General features: G+C 43.5%; 1 protein-coding gene and 1 long non-coding RNA gene across 10 annotated transcripts in view; one reads left to right on the top strand and one right to left on the bottom strand.

The window, feature by feature from the left end:
* The window catches only part of LOC114604485 (uncharacterized), a 64,975-nt gene extending 62,719 nt beyond the window's left edge, over positions 1-2,256 (bottom strand). The window contains exon 1 of one of the 2 annotated variants that reach the window (XR_013394488.1): positions 2,148-2,256. This is a non-coding gene — a long non-coding RNA (uncharacterized LOC114604485). The remainder of the gene's footprint in view (positions 1-2,147) is intronic. The other variant, XR_013394487.1, reaches the window with a different exon arrangement.
* Positions 1-18,119, top strand: part of NCKAP5 (NCK associated protein 5) — a 604,332-nt gene that overhangs the window by 255,106 nt on the left and 331,107 nt on the right. The window contains exon 1 of one of the 8 annotated variants that reach the window (XM_028744533.2): positions 1,465-2,070. The exons of the other annotated variants lie outside the window; for them this stretch is intronic. The gene's annotated coding sequence lies outside the window, so the exon portion shown is untranslated. Of the gene's footprint in view, positions 1-1,464; positions 2,071-18,119 lie in introns of those variants that run through there. 8 annotated transcript variants of the gene reach the window in all.

Raw genomic sequence — 18,119 nt, 5'->3', positions numbered from 1 at the left:
CAACTCTGTACTGCTATTACAAATTTGAAGGAATCTTTCATGAGTCACATATTTGTGTATACTTGGATAAAACAGGTAGTCAAATGGCCTGATTAGGTTTAAGTAAGCTTATTGTGTTCCTATTATGGGGCTTCAAGGCATATTTTATCCTCCCTGCCTCTGTCCCTCTTTGTTTAATATCCAGTCTGAAAAAGAATTTTTGAAATCTTGAAACTTGTTTCTCACACTTTGGTTACTCCTGACCATGTCTCTCCACCAAATGAACCACCATAGTAGGGCTTCTTATCATTCTTTACCAGGGCTTCTGGGTCCTTAGTAAGGTCTCAGAACCCCTGGGAAACTGCATTTCCCAGGAGTCTTTTGCCTAAAGTACTGCTAAACAGTCACCAAAATGGGTGTCGGGATTCCTTACTAAGTACAGTGGTACCTCGGGTTACAGACGCTTCAGGTTACAGACTCCGCTAACCCAGTACCTCGGGTTAAGAACTTTGCTTTAGGATGACAACAGAAATCGCGCGGCAGCAGTGGGAAGCCCCATAAGCTAAAGTGGTTCTTCAGGTTAAGAACAGTTTCAGGTTAAGAACGGACCTCCAGAACAAATTAAGTTCTTAACCGGAGGTACCACTGTATTCTAAACTTCTCAATTTCGAACATCAGCTGCATCACTAGTGTGCAGGATATTGTAATTGTGGGTACATTATATATACATCAATAGATGGTAGAAAAGCAATCCTGAAACTGCCCTGATCTTACTTTCCTGAAGGTTTCCAGAGCCCAAAGGAGTTGCTGCACTCACTATATAGCTTTGGAAATTCCACAGACACCCTTCCCCTGAAAGTCTGAGGTGCCTTAACCAGAAAGTGAGCCACTCAATGTTTTCCCAAAGCCAAACTCCCTTCAACTTCCTTAATATTTACAAACTCTTCCCATTAGCACCATTGCCCCCCACTCCTGCAACCCAAATGTCCTTTTGTACACTTGCTGTTACTTGACGTTAGGCAAGTTTGCAACATTAAAAAGTACACAACCCTGTCAGTTTCAAACAATTTATGGGGTTGGGGGGCTTCCACTTCCTCCTCACTTCTTGAGGAAAAAAGAATTAAGGCTGGCATCTTTCGCACCAGCTTGTTTCTCCAGAGCAAAACTGCTAATCAGATTAAGGTGCAGTAATTGTTGATTTAGTTAATTAGCAGGAGGGGTTTATTGGGGGAAGGGTTGACAAACGGAGCTGGGAACAGAGGGAGCCCTTGCGTGTGTGTGTCTTTTTTGTCGTTGTTGCAAAGTGGGTGTTATGGGGGGGGCACTTCTGCCCCCTCCTTCTCCCAGCCCAGCGCCTCTCTTTCCCCGCTTGCCTCTCACTTCGCAGGCACCCTAGTTTCCAGCACACAATAGCAGTATTTCGCCGAGAGCTCCCCTCACGCCCTCCCTCCCCTCACTGCCTGCCTCCCTCCCCCTGACTTCCCTAACCCCTGCTGCAGGCACAGATTTGTCAGAGCCATTCAGTTGAGACTGATTATGATTGCAGCAGATGGGCTGGATTTGACAGCCCCGATCCTAAGCAGTTCCTTCAGGGCGGCGCGGGGAGTCGATAGGCCCCGGCCGCGGAACCAGCAGTCCCTGCACACGGCGGTGGCCGCCAGAGCCCCCTCCGCGCGTCCCCTCGAGGAGCCGCCGCCGCCGCGCCTGAGTGGCTCCCCTCCCCGCGGCAAGTGTGCCACCTTCCCACCCCGCCGCCTGGCCGGCCCTCCCCAAGCACATGCGAGGCGGCGGCGGCGGCGGCCCTGCCGCAGCCCGACAAGGAGCGCCAACTAGAGCCAGCCCGGCAGCAGGAGCACAACAAAGCGGAAGAAGAAGCGGCGGCGGCTAGAGCAGCGCGAAGAGGCGGCGAAGGCGGCTGATGCTCCGGGGGCCCCTCGCTGCGCCGCCGCCGCGGCCATGGGAAGTTTAGGAACTCGGGGCCCGCCGACGCCGCCAGCGACGGGCTCCTGCAAGGCTCCCGGAGGCCCGCGAGGATTATAGAGGCCCCGCCCCTGGTGCGCGCCTGCTGCAGAATGCCGCTCCGGAGAGCAGGTAAGAGGCGGACGCCGACGGCGGGGCCCTCCTCGGGCCTCACCTCTCTTTCTCACCCCCCTCCCCGGCTTCCTCACCTGCTCGCCTGCCGGCTTCCCGCTCCAGTTCTGGACTGGACCCCGCCCTCTGGCGTGTGTGTCCCCCCCCCCTCCCGGGCCGGCGTCTCCTCCCCTTCACTCCTGGGTTAAGGGCGAAGTACGGGAGAGAGATCGTTGGGGGGGGGGGACGTGCAAGCCGGGGGGCGGACTTGTGCGGGAAGCAAGATGGGAGAGCAGCTGACACGGGCATGCATGCTGTTTTTGCAGAGGTTCACGCGTGCAGTGCATGCATGCACGCGAAGAGGCCGGCTTGCGCGCGGGCGCTTGGTGGGTGCCTAAGTTGCATGTGCACGGCGAGCGTGGGCAAGTGCATGGGGGCGAAGCGTGCTGCGTGCGTCGACGCCAGCGTGGGCGGCAGCTGCTCCACTTCGCAAGGTGATTTGGATGGAATGCCCTTCTTCCCGACAATGGAGCATTGGGGAGATGTCGTTTGTAGGTGTAAACACGTGCATATATATGTCTACGAGTGTGTCTTATTTTCTCCTCCTGATCATCTGTAGGAACTCATTTGTCAGGTCGTTTGTTCTTTAACCGCTATGCAAACCGGTGTCACCCTCGGCACACATGCTACTGTGCAGATTAATGCACAGACACTAGGTCTGAGCAGCAGTGCTAGCCGGCTGCCAAGTTCTCAACAGCCTGTACAGGACTAGCATTACTATTAAACATGTGGTGAGGGGGCAACATGTGGGGCAAGGGGAATGGCAGCCAGACAGCTGCTGCATAGCACTTCGGCGAATCGGGATTAAGCACAGTGGCCCTGTTGATTTCCGAATGGACGGAGTAGTTAAGTCTACAAATAGGAGACACTTGCTTCTGTCAACTTCCTGCTGTTGATTCTGTCATTTGGAGTTCCTCCTGCTGCTGTCACTACTCCACCAGTTTTCTGAAGCTCCTGCAACTCTTGCCCTTTTCTTGTCCTTTTATAAATTACTGCCGTGGAATCTTTGCTCCTTCTGGCCCAGCATTACTGTCCTTTCTGCTTTTTGTTACTGTTTCCATTTCTTCCTGCTGCTATCCGTTGCCCTTTCCCTTGCCTCTCATTTTCCTGTTCCTTCTGCTGTCCCTGCTCTGCTGTCCCATCTGCTGCTGCCCCTCTTTGGTCACTCCTCCTTTTTGCTGCTGCTGCTGTTGCTGAGGAGGAGGAGAGCCCTACAATTGTATGCTCTGTTGCTACTGGCAACTGCATGTACCGAATTGCTACGCATCCTTAAGCAGCTTAATTCTGATTGATAGCAGAGAAATATGATATTTTTTAGGATGACCAAAGAGAGAAAGGGGGGTGGGGAAGAGACCAAAGCTTTCTGTGTTCACATTGTGTGTGTGTGTATTTGTATATAATTTCCATGATTCAGATTTTTTTAATCTTGGGGGTTAATCCCAGCGGCTTCCTCCTTGTGATCTGGCTGGTTTATCTAAGCTGTTGGTGTGGTTGCAGTAGACCTTTATTTCTGCTCTTCATTATCTATGCCTCTGTTGGTTCAGATAAATGAAGCTTTTCAAGTAAATTTACTTCTGTGCTTGAGCACTGAAACCGACCTATCTTACTGACCCAGAAGGATTCTTTAAAGCTCTCCGGAAGCAATTTGTAAAGAAACCAGCTCACTCCAGATAATAGAAATATTAATTTCCCTTTCTTTTCACCCTTTCTTTGCCCCTGTTCACCTTCTCTTAAAAAAAAAAAAAAGGCTACTTTCCCCCAAGTGCTGGAAGGGTTATGATCAGTGCAATTAAATATCCCACAAGATCTGGTGAGGCATTAATTACACCATATGTGTTTTGTGGGTGATGGGGCAATAAACTGTCCAGCTACATCTTTAAACATTTTTTTTTTAATTTTGCTAAGCAGCTAGTTTTGTCTATGTACTGTGACTTTGAGTATGTTTACTGTTGTACCAAACTCTAATTCCCAACAGCTACTGCATCTAAGCTAAGCAGCAAGCAATACTGTGTGTGATGATCCTCATGCATTGTAAACATCACTTGGTGTCTTCATGATTCTATTGGTTAGAGTGCTAAAGGCATAACTGTAACTTTACATGATGTTGTATTGCAAGCCTGCATGCTTAAGCTTCCTGACAGGCTACTTTTGTAAGTGACAGAACTACTTAATATTTTAGTGATACTTCGCTACATGGATTTGGAACTACTTTACATGTTGCATTATAGAAAATCAGTCTAAATGAAAAAGAGGAACAACAATTGTTTAATCATAGATGCATTTTATTCAGAGCGTGCTGGTTAGTGATGGAGAGCTTAAATTGCATGGTTAGTTCTTACAACAAGTGCAATTAAGCATAAATCACAGTGAGAACTGTAGTGTAGCTATCATTTAATCACATATGATTAAGGAACCAATCAAACCATGGCTTTTTGTGGGAATTGGAAAGCTGTGGTTTTGAAGATAGTTGTTTCATCACAAATGAAATATTGTCTAGCATGACTTCCTTGAAATAAATCCCATCATTTCTACCAGTGAGCACACATCATTCTATTTATGCCAGTACCATCTAACCTAGTCCATGAACATGGCCTGTTTCTATCCCTTCTTAATTACGTTGCTTAGACCTGCTATTCAGATGTCATTAGATACTCTCACCCTATTTAGCATCCTTATGACAATTGATACATGAACTGGTTTATGATGTGCAAGAAGCAGTTTTGTACAAAGTTAGGCCACGCGTCCATTTAGCTCAGTATTGTCTACACTGACTAGTAGCAGTTCTCCAGGATTTTGGACAGTGGACTTTCCTAGTCCCACCTGGAGATGCTAGGTAGTGAACCTGGGACCTTCTACATGCAAAACATCACCTGCAGGCCTTCTCCATAAAGATGAGTTTATGGAAACTCTCCTATAGTGTCCTCCTATACAATACACTTGTTTGAATCCAACTGTATCAGTTACTGAAACCCACCTTTATTATGTTTCTTATGGTCTGTCTGTCTGTCTGTCTGTCTGTCTGTCTCTTTTCATCCATTAACTCCTTGGCATATATTTGGGAACGGAAGGGCTGATACAAGACTATTATTATTTTCATCATCATCATCATCATTATTATTATATTTTATTGGAAACTAGGTAATGCCACTTTGGGGACATGTAATTTCAGATGCCTATGCTGTGAGCAGCATTGTGACAAGTCATGTGTTGCTTCTAGAATGAACATTTTTACATTACTGCACCTGATATTTGTTTTATAGTTATTCTTAACTGTGTTTTTGGCAATATGTCACAGTACTGTTGTTCTCATAGTTGTGCTGATGAATAAATAAGTTGGCCGAAGGTATCACAAATTTTGCAGTAATTAAATATGTTGATTCCTTTACTGCATGGAAGCATACTTAATTTTAGTGTCCCAAGATCAATACTCTTCAGGATTGAGCTAAACATTTTAGACATAGAGTTGCCTTCCCTATTTGCCTTCTGTATTCACTTGTAGTATAACACAATGGCTCAGTTTTCATGTCCCATAAGGCAAACCATGGCAAACTGTGAACATCATCATCATCATTTTATTTGTATGCTGCCTTTCCACAGTTAAAAACAATGCTCAAGGCGGCTTACAACATGACAAGGTTTACATAATTACAAACGTCATAAACAATAAATAAACCACATCAAAAAATACACAACCTAATTGAAAACAATTTCCACATAAATCAAAATCTAAAACTAAGAATATAGCATTAATATCACAGTTTAAAATGACATAGGTAAAAAATAACAGCAATTTAAAGAACACACACACACAAAAAAACCAGAGCCCTCTCTGCCCAGTAGCAACAGCGGCAGCAGTTCTTATAGGCCTGTCAGGCCCCTCCCTAGACCAGGTGGTGAGTGGCAGGACTGGGGCCCTCAGGCGCTCAGCAGGGGAGTCCTCCTGGGCAGCAGCAGCAGCAGTTCTTATACGGCCCATCAGGCCCTGCCCTAGGCAAGACAAGTTTCTTGGTACACAGGGTAAAGATTGTGGCCACTGATCGCTGCCTCACTACTAGGAGCCAAGCCAAACCATGACTTGGTTTAGCATTACATCCAAATCTGGGATCATGTATGTCTAGCTCCAAACAAAGCATGAGTGGCCAGCCACAAACAAATCTTGGTTACAGCTTGTGGTTTGTTTGGAGTGAGACCAAGCATGAGCCTGACTTTAGAAGCAATGCTCTTGGTAGTGCAGCAGCAGGAGGACTGTAAGAGGACCAAAGTGGCCACGATTTTCAAAATGTACACCAGCACACTTGGCTTCTTCATGCTAAACGGTAGTTTGGCATTGTATAATGTACAAACCATGCCGGGTGTGACCTTGTTGTGCTACTCTCCCCTCCTTGCACCTACTTAAGGTCATTGGCTGTCAAGTGTAGGGAAATGCACTATACACTATGCGTGTCGCATTGCACATGTTCTAGCACACATTATCAGGAAAAGAGGGCAAAGTAACATAGAGTAGTGGCAATGCTTTGTTCTGCTCCTTTGTGTGGAAGTTATATGTGTATTGACTGTGAGGCTGGTCCTACCTTAAGGCAAAGTGAGGCCATTGTTTCAGGCCACAGGTGCTTGGAGGCTCCCTGGATATATTCAGGAGCACCTTGACTGTTGGAGGTACCACATGCCCCATCCTGCACCCCATAGTTTTTTCTTCTGCTAGCTAACCTGGAAGATTCAGCTTCCAGTCCAGTTGGCATTGTGGAACGATGGCAGTGCCATTCTATTCTTTATCACAGGCGTAAGTTTGTTTTGGCCTTGCCCTGATGGGCTACACCAGTGTTCCCCAACCTTGGGCCTCCAGCTGTTTTTGGACTACAACTCCCATCATCCCTCACTAGCAAGTCCAGTGGTCAAGGATGATGGGAATTGTAGTCCAAAAACAGCTAGAGGCCCAAGGTTGGGGAACACTGGGCTACACCATTCCGCTTCAATCGTGTGCTCATCAATTGGGGATGCTTTGCATGTTGAAGGTCCCAGGTTCTCTTGTTAGAAAGAGACATGGAGATGATAGGATAGTCTCCTGTCTGAAATGTTGGCAAGGTGCTGCCAGTCAGAGTAGACAATACTGGGTTAGATGGGCAAATAGTCTGATCTTCTGTAAGATAGTGTCCTGTGTTCTTCCTGTCAGTGTGCTTCCTCCATGAGCTGGCAATGCTTCATGTTTATTCAAGTTCTTATCCTTGCCATAGAAAAACAATGGATAATACACTGTCACCATGGTCTCAGTGACTGAACTGGCAGTTGTCCTGTTTGTTAACTTTTTTTTCTTTTTTTAGTTCTGAAGCTGTTGCTATTTTGACATTATCTAAAATCCTTTGAGGGGCTTGTTTTTGTTTTTGTTCTTTAATAACACAGCAGCCATTAAATTGTATTTATATATTCTCAGAGGAATATCATCTATCTTTGGATTCCAGGTTGCTTGGAATGATGAAACGGTTATTTGGTTTGGAAGCTGAATGACATTGGCATCTGTCCCTGCTATAATGATGGGTGAGGGATGATAGACGGAAATTAAACTAAAAAAATCTTAATAGCGCAATCTACCCTCATAGGCAGCTTTCTCTGTTGCGATTTGCTTATTTTATTGCTGTTCTTCTTCAGAATTGATCTCAAGGCAGTTAATGAAACAATTAATAAAATTAAGTTAAAAATATAAAAACAACAACAAAACCAATGATTATAGTAACATAACAAAATTTTTAGTAGATGATATAATGATTCCTGATTTCCTTGGGCAATCTAATCAGTTACGCCAAAAGTCCTGGGACAGCTCAGTTGGTAGAAAATGAGACTTAACTTGAGGGTTGTGGGTTTGAGCCCACGTTGGGCGAAAGATTCCTGCATCACAGGGGGCTGGACTACATGGCCCTTGTGGTCCCATCCAAATCTACAATTCTATATAAAAAAGGCTAAGTAAATCCATACATTTTCACCTGTGGTTGGAAGCTTCAAAAGGTAAAAGCTGTTGCACCTCCATGGGGAGAGAATTCTATAGTTGGGGTGCTGCTACAGTGTAGGCTTACCCCATATTTCCATCCAGCAGGCCATTTCTGCTAATGATATTGGCTGTCAGAGCCTGGGCTGGATGATTAAGGAAAATGCACTCTATCAGTTTTGGCACTGTGATCATCAAGCTGTGGAAGTGCAGAGTAATTTCTTCTCTTTGGTCTGAATTTAAAACATTTTTTTAGTTCAGGACTGGCTAACCTGTGGTCCTCCAGATATTACAAGTTGTCTCATCCCTGGCCATGCTGCCTTGGACTGATGTAAGTTCAGTGAACTTGACTAATATGGATATATGCTTATGAATAGTTTTATTATAGATAGGGTGTGTGTGTGTGTGTGTGTGTGTGTGTGTGTGTGTGTGTGCAGTGGTACCTCTAGTTACAAACTTAATTCGTTCTGGAGGTCCGTTTTTAACCTGAAACTGCTCTTAACTAGAGGTGTGCTTTCACTAATGAGGCCTCTTGCTGTTGCTGCGCCGCCAGCACACAATTTCCCTTCTCATCCTGGGGCAAAGTTCTCAACTCGAGGTATCTCTTCCAGGTTAGCGGAGTTTGTAACCTGAAGCGTTTGTAACCTGAGGCATTTGTAACTCGAGGTACCACTGTGTGTGTGTATATCACACTTCTTTAGAAATAATTTATTAATTGCGGGTCTCAAACCAATTTACTAGCATAGTCACTTTCATTTTTCTTCAGAGTAGATGGGATAAAAATTTGTCCTGTGCACCCAAAAACAGGATGCATGATTTAAAATATATATTTTTAAATTGTTGCTAACTTTATGTCACACATTCATACATAATTTTATTTGTATGCCACCTTTCTGCAGTTCAAACTATTCTCAAGGCAGCTTACAACATGAAAAGAATATGTAACTACGACATAACAAAAGTAGTCATAAACAATAAATACAACTTTTAAAAAAAGCACACAACCAAAGTGAATGACTTCAGTATAAATCACAACAAGATCTAAAACAAAGATACAAAAAAACCCAATCAGCAACAACAACCCCTCCAACAGTCCCCCAGCTCAAGTGTTTGTTCAGCAGCCTAAGCTTTTGTAGCTGGAGTCAGTCGGGCCCTGCCCTCACAAACCAGGTAGTAAAAGGCCTGCAAGGCAGGGAGCAGGTCTTCTAGGATTCACAGCCAAGATGGTCTTGCTGCACCTAGTTCCTTTTCAGCATTTGAGGGGTAACCCCTTTCTTCCAATATCCATTTTGTGCTTACAATTTAATGTCAAAATAGTCCAAACAGAAAGCTTGTAAATATAATTTATTTAAAATAACTTTCAGCTCTGGATAATATCCTTGTTTCAAAGTTCATTAAGCATAAATTTCAATTTAGTACAGTCATACCTTGGGTTACAGACGCTTCAGGTTGCGTTTTTTTGGGTTACGGACCACCAAAACCCGGAAATACCGGAATGGGTTACTTCCAGGTTTTGACAGTTGCGCATGCGCATAAGCGCTAAATTGCGCTTTGCGCATGCGCAGAATCGCAACCCGCACATATGCAGATGTGCCGCTGCGGGTTGCGAATGCTGCGGGTTGCGAACGTGCATCCCACACGGATCACGTTCGCAACCAGAGGGTCCACTGTATTTTATATGCAAGTAATTTAACCCAAAGGATTGACTGCCTACGTTTCTCGCCAAAGTATCACCTGTGGAAGTAGAAGCTCTGTGGTCTCCTAATGTCCGTAAATATGGAGCCATCATGGGACTTTCCTGCTAGCTAACAGCACAAGACATTGTGGGAACTGTTTGATGTGTAGGACTTTTGCCTGACAGTAGTTTACATAAGATTATTATACTTTGTTTGGGGATTTGTATTTGCCAGGCACTATTGCATTTTTAGTTCCAGGCTTCTCAGAGTTATGGGACAGTGGGTCAACAAAAATTACTGTGGGATTGTCAGATGTGACAAACCAGATTTTCAAAGCAAATAGTTCATAATTGATAGCAATTTAGCATTCCTTTTTATAGGACTTGTAATTGCTTTCAGTGGTTCTGTTTTTGACTTCATCTGTAATGTCCATCCTGGTATCATGTTTAATAACAACATTAAAAACAAAACACATGCTAATGTATCACGAGAAAGGTCTGAAGATTTCCTCTGAAGTCCCGCAACTAAGCACAGTCCACGGTGGCATCACAAATGCTCTATGTGAAAGTGCCTCTCTTCATTCCTACTTTGACCCAGATGTTCTCCTCTTAGCACATTTGGCAGTGGGAGAGGAAAATACCATGATTTGTCAACTAGCTGGAAGAAAATGGTTCTGCCCTGCTTTTGTGCCTCCAACAACAGTGTAATATGCATGAATTAATCTGTGTAGACTTCATAAATTAGTGGATGAAGCTTTTCATGGTTATGGAAATTACAACAGGCACAATCACTTTGTAAGTGCTGTCCATCCATTTTAAGGTAGAAATAAATTTGCTCTTGCAGCCAAACAAGATGTAATGCTGAAACCAGTCATCAGATCTTTTGACATTGCTTTCTGTGCTTCAGAGCAGCTGCAGAGGGGATTGCTTACTTGATTGGGGAAGCAGTGCTGGGGGCGTGTTTATCTTGTTGCCCTTCTGAATGACATCCCTAGTCTATTGGTTTTCCTGCTAAAGGAGTACAAGCACCAGTTGTTGCTTTGCGCAGTGAGACTTGGTTAGGGTACATGGTGTCCTTAATAGCATTTGGGGTGTGGATAAATGATTTACAAGTCCTGTATGAAGTAATTTTTCCCCTTATCCTTAAATGTGTTGACTCATGAGGTTTTTAAATATATTATGTGATTACAAGTACAAAAGGTAGAAAGGAGATGCTCTCCTAGGTGTGGCGTCTTTTGTTTGTGCAGACCAGGTGTTTTTCCAGACCATCACATTTTTCCCTAATGTGATCAGGGTGCTCCTGAAAAAAATGCATATGTTCAAAAGCAAAGGCAGCATTTGATTTGTAAGTCAGATCGCAGTTCTATATTCCGCTGTTGCTGCAGTATGGTGTAATGTTGAAATTGGACTTGGAGAGGCCAGGGATTCCATATATGCTTGCAAACAGATGGGTGTGCTTGGATGAGTCACAATTCTCAGTCTAGCCTGTGCTCATAAGTTGTTGTGAGGATAAAGGGATGGAGAAGTTATCTCCAACCAAATTTGCCACCTTACACTTCTTAGACTCTAAGGATTCTTTCCTTTGGAAGTTGGGTCAACAGATTTAATGGTGGCACCTTTGAGTGACAGGTGGTCAGCCCTGTCCACTAGGGGGGGAGTGGGGGAGCTCAAGATCTGGCCAGCCAACTGGATCCTATTCTCTATCCCTGCTGTATATAAAGAGAGATAGAAATGTGAGTAGATAAGTAACAAGAGAGTGTTAACTTTGCTAAAGTAAGTTTTTAATAGTTACCTTTAAACGATCTGAGTAAATGCTTATGCATTTGTGTTTAAGGTGGGGGGCATCAGTGTCCTGGCTAGGATCCCATGTATGTATGATCAATGTCACCAGGGCTTAATTTAAACCTCAGGATAACTTGTCTTTAGAACTCACCCTGACTATGTGAAGGAGAATGCTGCTGTTTAGAGCATATGAAGTATTTTGAGAAGCACACTCTAGGGAAGGGTCAAATACTGTGGCCTTCTCACACGATGGGAGACTCCAGAATTTTACCTCTATCATTAGAAACACTCAATATGGCTCTGAATGTCAGTTGCTGAGGAACAAGACAATTGTATTCATGTTCTCCTTGAGGGCTTCCCATTGGCATCTGGTTGGTTACTGGGGGAACATAATTTTAGACCTGATAAACCTTTGGTCTGATCCAACGCGGATGTTCTTAATTAAGCATTGAGTAGCTTTTGGGCATGAGCGCCGCAACCTCAGAGTCGGTCACAACTGGACCTAATGGTCAGGGGTCCCTTTATCTTTACCTTTACAGGGCTCCTTTGAGGACCGAATGGGGAAAGCCCCATGCATTAATGTATTTGTTGACTTATTTCAAGGATTTTTACCCCCATGCTTCAGCTGAAAAGGCTCTCAGAGCATCTTATATTAAACTGCCCTACCTTCTGATAACTTTGAGACCTTAAATTGAACTCAGAGAAGTATATATTGCAAACATTCTGAAGGGGTACTCATATTTGGATATCTGTAAGTCTCTAGTGGGGAAGGAAACTGGGGACCAACTGTTGAAAACATTTTTTTTTTATAAAATCCTTGCTCTTTGATTGTGATCCACAGATTTCATTAAGATACTCTTGTTGACTTGGACATATATGAAAAAGGGAAAGAATCAGCTTTGCTTGTTTGTCATATCGTGTCAGGAATCAAAAAACCCTAGAATTGTAGAGTTGGAAGGGACCCTGAGGGGCTTCCAGTCCAACCCCCTGCAATGCAGGAATCCTGCCCACAGCCATCCCTGGGTGGGCTTGAACCACAAACCTTCTGGTTAACAGCCAGATGCATTAACCCAGTGTGCCACAGAGATTTTGTATCTCAGCAGGAAAAAAGTGCATTGCTTACTATAAATTAATTGCTTACTTTGCACACCCGGAATTAATTATCTTCATCTTGTCTCTGAGTTGCTGCTTTTACTTTTTCCTTTAGGTGAGCACATCTTTTCTATGCCTGACTAATGCAGGTGTTAGGAGCTAATGAGTCTCAACAATCCTAAAACTAAGGATTATGTTGTGTTGCTATGGGAGTTGAGAGCTCTGTGACTGGCAGTGTGCAATTAAAAAAAACATACATTGTTTACAAATCCATTCCCATGTTCACATCTAACTGAGTGAGGCTGTAGAAAACAATACTGGCATTTACTGAAGTATATCTGAAAGGGTCACAGTATAAGTAAGTTTTAAAGTAACCTTAAGTTGCTTTCCATTTGATTAACTGAGCATTAGAGCGCGGTGTGTCACAAATATAATAATAATAATAATAATAATAATAATAATAATAATAATAATAATAATAAATAATTTATACCCCACCCATCTGGCTGGGTTTCCCCAGCCACTCTGGGTGGCTTCCAACAAAACACTATTAAACATTAAAAGCTTCCCTAAACAGGGCTGCCTTCAGATGTCTTCTAAAAGTTTGGTAGTTTTTTTCTCTTTGATATCTGGTGGGAGGGCGTTCCACAGGGCGGGCGCCACTACCAAGAAGGCCCTCTGCCTGGTTCCCTGTAACTTGGCTTCTTGCAGCAAGGGAACCGCCAGAAGGCCCTCGGCACTGGACCTCAGTGTCCAGGCAGAACGATGGAGGTGGAGACGCTCATACCTTTGAGATTAGTGTATTCTGATTATTTTCAAGTGTTTTTCAGATTAGCACCCGCCCTATGGGTGGAACACAGGATGTTAGAATGTGTCTTTTATTTTAATGCACACATTTTTATTTTTTTAAAAAATACAAATGATAGCTATTGATGTGTGTGTGATAATTATATTTGCAGCAAGAATGCCCAAATGGTTCTAGAAGCTGGCAAGGGCAAAAATCCCCTACATCAGATGAAAGACCTATTTCTGGGTCTTCTGCTTGGTGCTTCAAAGTATCATAACTTTTAAAGTTTTCGTAGGTGAACATAAATGCTAAGTTCATCTTAAAAAATAACCAAGAGTTCAAAGAAATGCACATGCTACAAATAATTAAGAGAAGTGATGTGGAGTCCTCGTATTTTGCCTATGGATTATGTTACTTGCATTTCTCTGAAATCTTTGAGATGAATGTTGTCCAATAGTAATCTTGTATATTGTTTTAGGCGCTTAATTGTTGTGAAAAAGTATTAATTGAAAGATTAATGTTTGTGTGAGCATAGTCTCAGTCCTTTTAGCAACTGAAAGTTGGGAGGAAAACTGGATTCATTGCTTGTTGTGCTTCCTTCAGAAGGGCTTGGTTTTATAGTGGTGAAGTGTTGTCTATTTAGAAGCAGAATGATCTGAAAAAGCTCATGCTTGCCAAATACGTTAATTTGGAATATCCACTGGCAGGGGTGCAAAATCCGGGAGCTAGACAGATTTTCTAGGAGTCAGAAAGGAGCAGAAACCAATTTCCTTGCAACCTGGATGCTGGTGCCCAGTCCCATTTTCTTTCTAAGATGCTAGATGGGCTTCTGAATTCTGCAGCCCTGTCTCGCTAGCTTTTTCTAATGTGATACTGTTTAAAAAGCAAAACAAAAAATCCTTTAGTAACTATTAATAGCTCTTTGTAAAGGGTGAGAGAGTGAGAGGTCTGTGTTAACAGTACCCCAAGGCGATATCATTGCATATTAACTGCTATTCAAGCAAGCTGGGCTTCGTTGTATTTGTATGCCACATTAGCTTCAGATATGTCTGAACACAAAATATGCACAATTTTCAGGATTTGCATAATTTTGAACGTAGCCCCTAAATTGTTCTTAGGTTTTTTATTCCAAGTACTGTACAATTAAGGAATTGTTGAGGTGACAGAAAGTGTTTATTTAAAAAAGCTGGGCATTCAGGATTAATTTAAAACCCAAATCGCCAAGATTTAGCCCCAGAAAGAATTTTCACTCCCTGAACTTGAGTCTGAAATAATAGAGAGGGCCTCTGGGCACACATAGAGTGACTTTTCTTTTCTATGTTGTGTTGTTGTTTAGTCGTTTAGTCATGTCTGACTGTTCTTGACCCCATGGACCAGAGCACGCCAGGCACTCCTGTCTTCCATTGCCTCCCGCAGTTTGGTCAAACTCATGCTGGTAGCTTCGAGAACACTGTCCAACCATCTCGTCCTCTGTCGTCCCCTTCTCCTTGTGCCCTCCATCTTTCCCAACATCAGGGTCTTTTCCAGGGAGTCTTCTCTTCTCATGAGGTGGCCAAAGTATTGGAGCCCTCAGCTTCAGGATCTGTCCTTCCAGTGAGCACTCAGGGCTGATTTCCTTAAGAATGGATAGGTTTGATCTTCTTGCAGTCCATGGGACTCTCAAGAGTCTCCTCCAGCACCATAATCCAAAAGCATCAATTCTTCGGTGATCAGCCTTCTTTATGGTTCAGCTCTCACTTCCATACATCACTACTAGGAAAACCATGGCTTTAACTATACGGACCTTTGTTGGCAAGGTGATGTCTCTGCTTTTTAAGATTCTGTCTAGGTTTGTCATTGCTTTTCTCCCAAGAAGCAGGCGTCTTTTAATTTCGTGACTGCTGTCACCATCTGCAGTGATCATGGAGCCCAAGAAAGTAAAACATCTCACTGCCTCCATTTCTTCCCCTTCTATTTGCCAGGAGGTGATGGGCCCAGTGGCCATGATCTTCGTTTTTTTGTTTTTTGTATGTTGTGTAACCACATATAATTGGGCTCTAGAAGCCCTTCTCCCTCTTTCTAAGTACTTAGTTTAGATTCACTTCTGCTCAATATAGAAATTAAGCATGGCTGGTATTACAAAAGCAGCACCAGCTTTTCTTACGCAATTTTGCAGTTTTCTAAAATAACTTCTGAGCGAAAGACTGAACAGATGCCGCATACTGGAACACTATTCAAGTAAAGACTGGAAAAATAGATGCAAAGTTTAAAATAATTGCAAAAGAGTATACATTTTGAGAAAACAATAATAAAATATACTAAAATTTGCAACATCCAGGTGATGTAAAATGCTTTTGTTCTACCCACATTTTTCAGGGTAGTCTTATTATAGGGCCAGGCACTCCCAGCACTGCAAGCCATCCTTCTGTAGGGTCTGCGAAGACCCATGAGGTTGCTGAAGGCTCCATGTAGGCTCTGAGAAGGGAATAGTCTATGCACCAAACAAACAGGAAGTGATCTATTGACAGAACAAAACCCTTCAAGCACAGTGCTCCCATTCTAATAATAGCCCATTTATATCAAAATAAGGAACTGGGGGATGTGCCACACAGTCAACTCTGACCAACCAAAATCATACATTTACTTCTCTAGGAGAACTGAATTTGGCCCATTGTATCCAACCCAATGTTGCCTTTTTAATGCCAGATGAGGCTCAGGGGCCTGGTAGAGGTAAGAGGGGACAGGGAACTTCTCTTCTGTGAACTTCATAAAGTTACCCTAGGATAGAATAGTATAGGTAAAGGTAAAGGTAAAGGTAAAGGGACCCCTGACCTTTAGGTCCAGTCGTGGCTGACTCTGGGGTTGCGGCGCTCATCTCGCTTTATTGGCCGAGGTCATGTGGCCAGCATGACTAAGCTGCTTCTGGCGAACCAGAGCAGCGCACGGAAGCGCTGTTTACCTTTCCGCTGGAGCTCCCCCCCCCCCGCCGTTTACCTTCCCATCGGAGCGGTACCTATTTATCTACTTGCACTTTGACGTGCTTTCGAACTGCTAGGTTGGCAGGGGCAGGGACCGAGCAACGGGAGCTCACCCCGTCGCGGGGATTCAAACCGCCGACCTTCTGATCAGCAAGTCCTAGGCTCTGTGGTTTAACCCACAGCGCCACCCGTGTCCCTATAGAATAGTATATCTTAGGATAAATCAGATGGTGTTCCTGTAATGTTGGGCATCCTAATTGTCACAGCCATGTAACATACCTATTTCTAGTAGAATTGAATACTATTACTAATTTGGCATACCCTTATTAGGCATGTTTCTTACATTATATGAGTGAGGTGAGACTTGCTACAATTGTAGCTGCTTCTCATGCTGCTGGATAACATGAGAACTCCCCTATGCATTGTAAGAGAGTTGCATCATTTTCAGGTCAGGTTGATACTGGTGTGGTCAGGTTGATGTAGTGCAATATGACTTCTCTCTATCTGGTTTGGGAAAGGAATCGCACTGCGGTGTCTCCAGTGTGGCTGGTGTAATAGGATGGACCTAATATGTTATAACTAAGTGGTGAAATGAACCATCTAATCATGTTGGTATATGTTTAGCTGCCAGGCTAATCATTTCTGTACTGATGGGGAAAAGTACCCAGAAATATTATTTGCTTGGATAATATTATGATGTTTCATCAGATATCAAGCTACCGGTTCACTGAAGAACAGATAATGTTGTGCAAGAGTGGGCTGATGTGCCTGAAAAATGGCACTGATGGCTGCTCATGGTTTCAATGGGTGTAATTGGTAGCAGCTAGTGATCAATACAGAGACTGCCTCCTATATCCAAATCAGTGGCTTCCTAGCAGCTGTGCCTATTCACAGGCATATAGCAGACTGTTCTTTTACAGTAATTAGGTCTCATCCTTTTAAGCAAAGCGGGTAAAAAAAAAAAAAGTAGTCCAGCGACTGATTCTGCAGCAATTTAAGCCAATGACTGAATCCCCCAGTGGTTGAGTTGTTTTTATTTGCATAAAATTTAGCAAACAGGGCTTTTAATGGGAGTTGGGACTCCTCTCATCTTAATTGGAAGTTTGAAATTTTGGGAATGTGCATTTAGTGTGGGCTAACAGCAGTCACATGCTACCCTCGGAAGAAGAAGAGGAGTTTGGATTTGATATCCTGCTTTGTCACTACCCTAAGGAGTCTCAAAGCGGCTATCATTCTCCTTTCCCTTCCTCCCCCACAACAAACACTCTGTGAGGTGAGTGAGGCTGAGAGACTTCAGAGAAGTGTGACTAATCCAAGGTCACCCAGCAGCTGTATGTGGAGGAGCGGGGAGTTGAACCCGGTTTCCCAGATTATGAGTCTACTACTCTTAACCACTACACTGCATTGGCTCCAGAGTCCCTTCCAACTTTGTTTGTATGATCCTATGAGTACTTGAATGCATAACTGGCTGTTTGTTCTAAATCAAGTTAAACTTGAACAGCAGAGGATTTGTTCCATCCTAAATAAATTCACCTTTAAAAAAATAAAATTGAATCAATAAATTTTGAGAATGTGATGACTGGATGAAAGAAAGGCAAAAAGCAGTATATAATGGGACACGACAAGCTTAATGGGACATGGCAGACATCTTCTAATACCCAGTTTTAGAGAACCACACTCATTTTATGTCTAAAGGTCCTTCATTCTGCGAGACATGGGTTAGCCAAGGTGGCAGCCTCC

Source organism: Podarcis muralis, chromosome 1 (assembly GCF_964188315.1).
Source record: "Podarcis muralis chromosome 1, rPodMur119.hap1.1, whole genome shotgun sequence".
NCBI classification, from domain to species: Eukaryota; Metazoa; Chordata; class Lepidosauria; order Squamata; family Lacertidae; genus Podarcis; species Podarcis muralis.
This window is presented reverse-complemented; position numbering and strand designations above follow the sequence as displayed.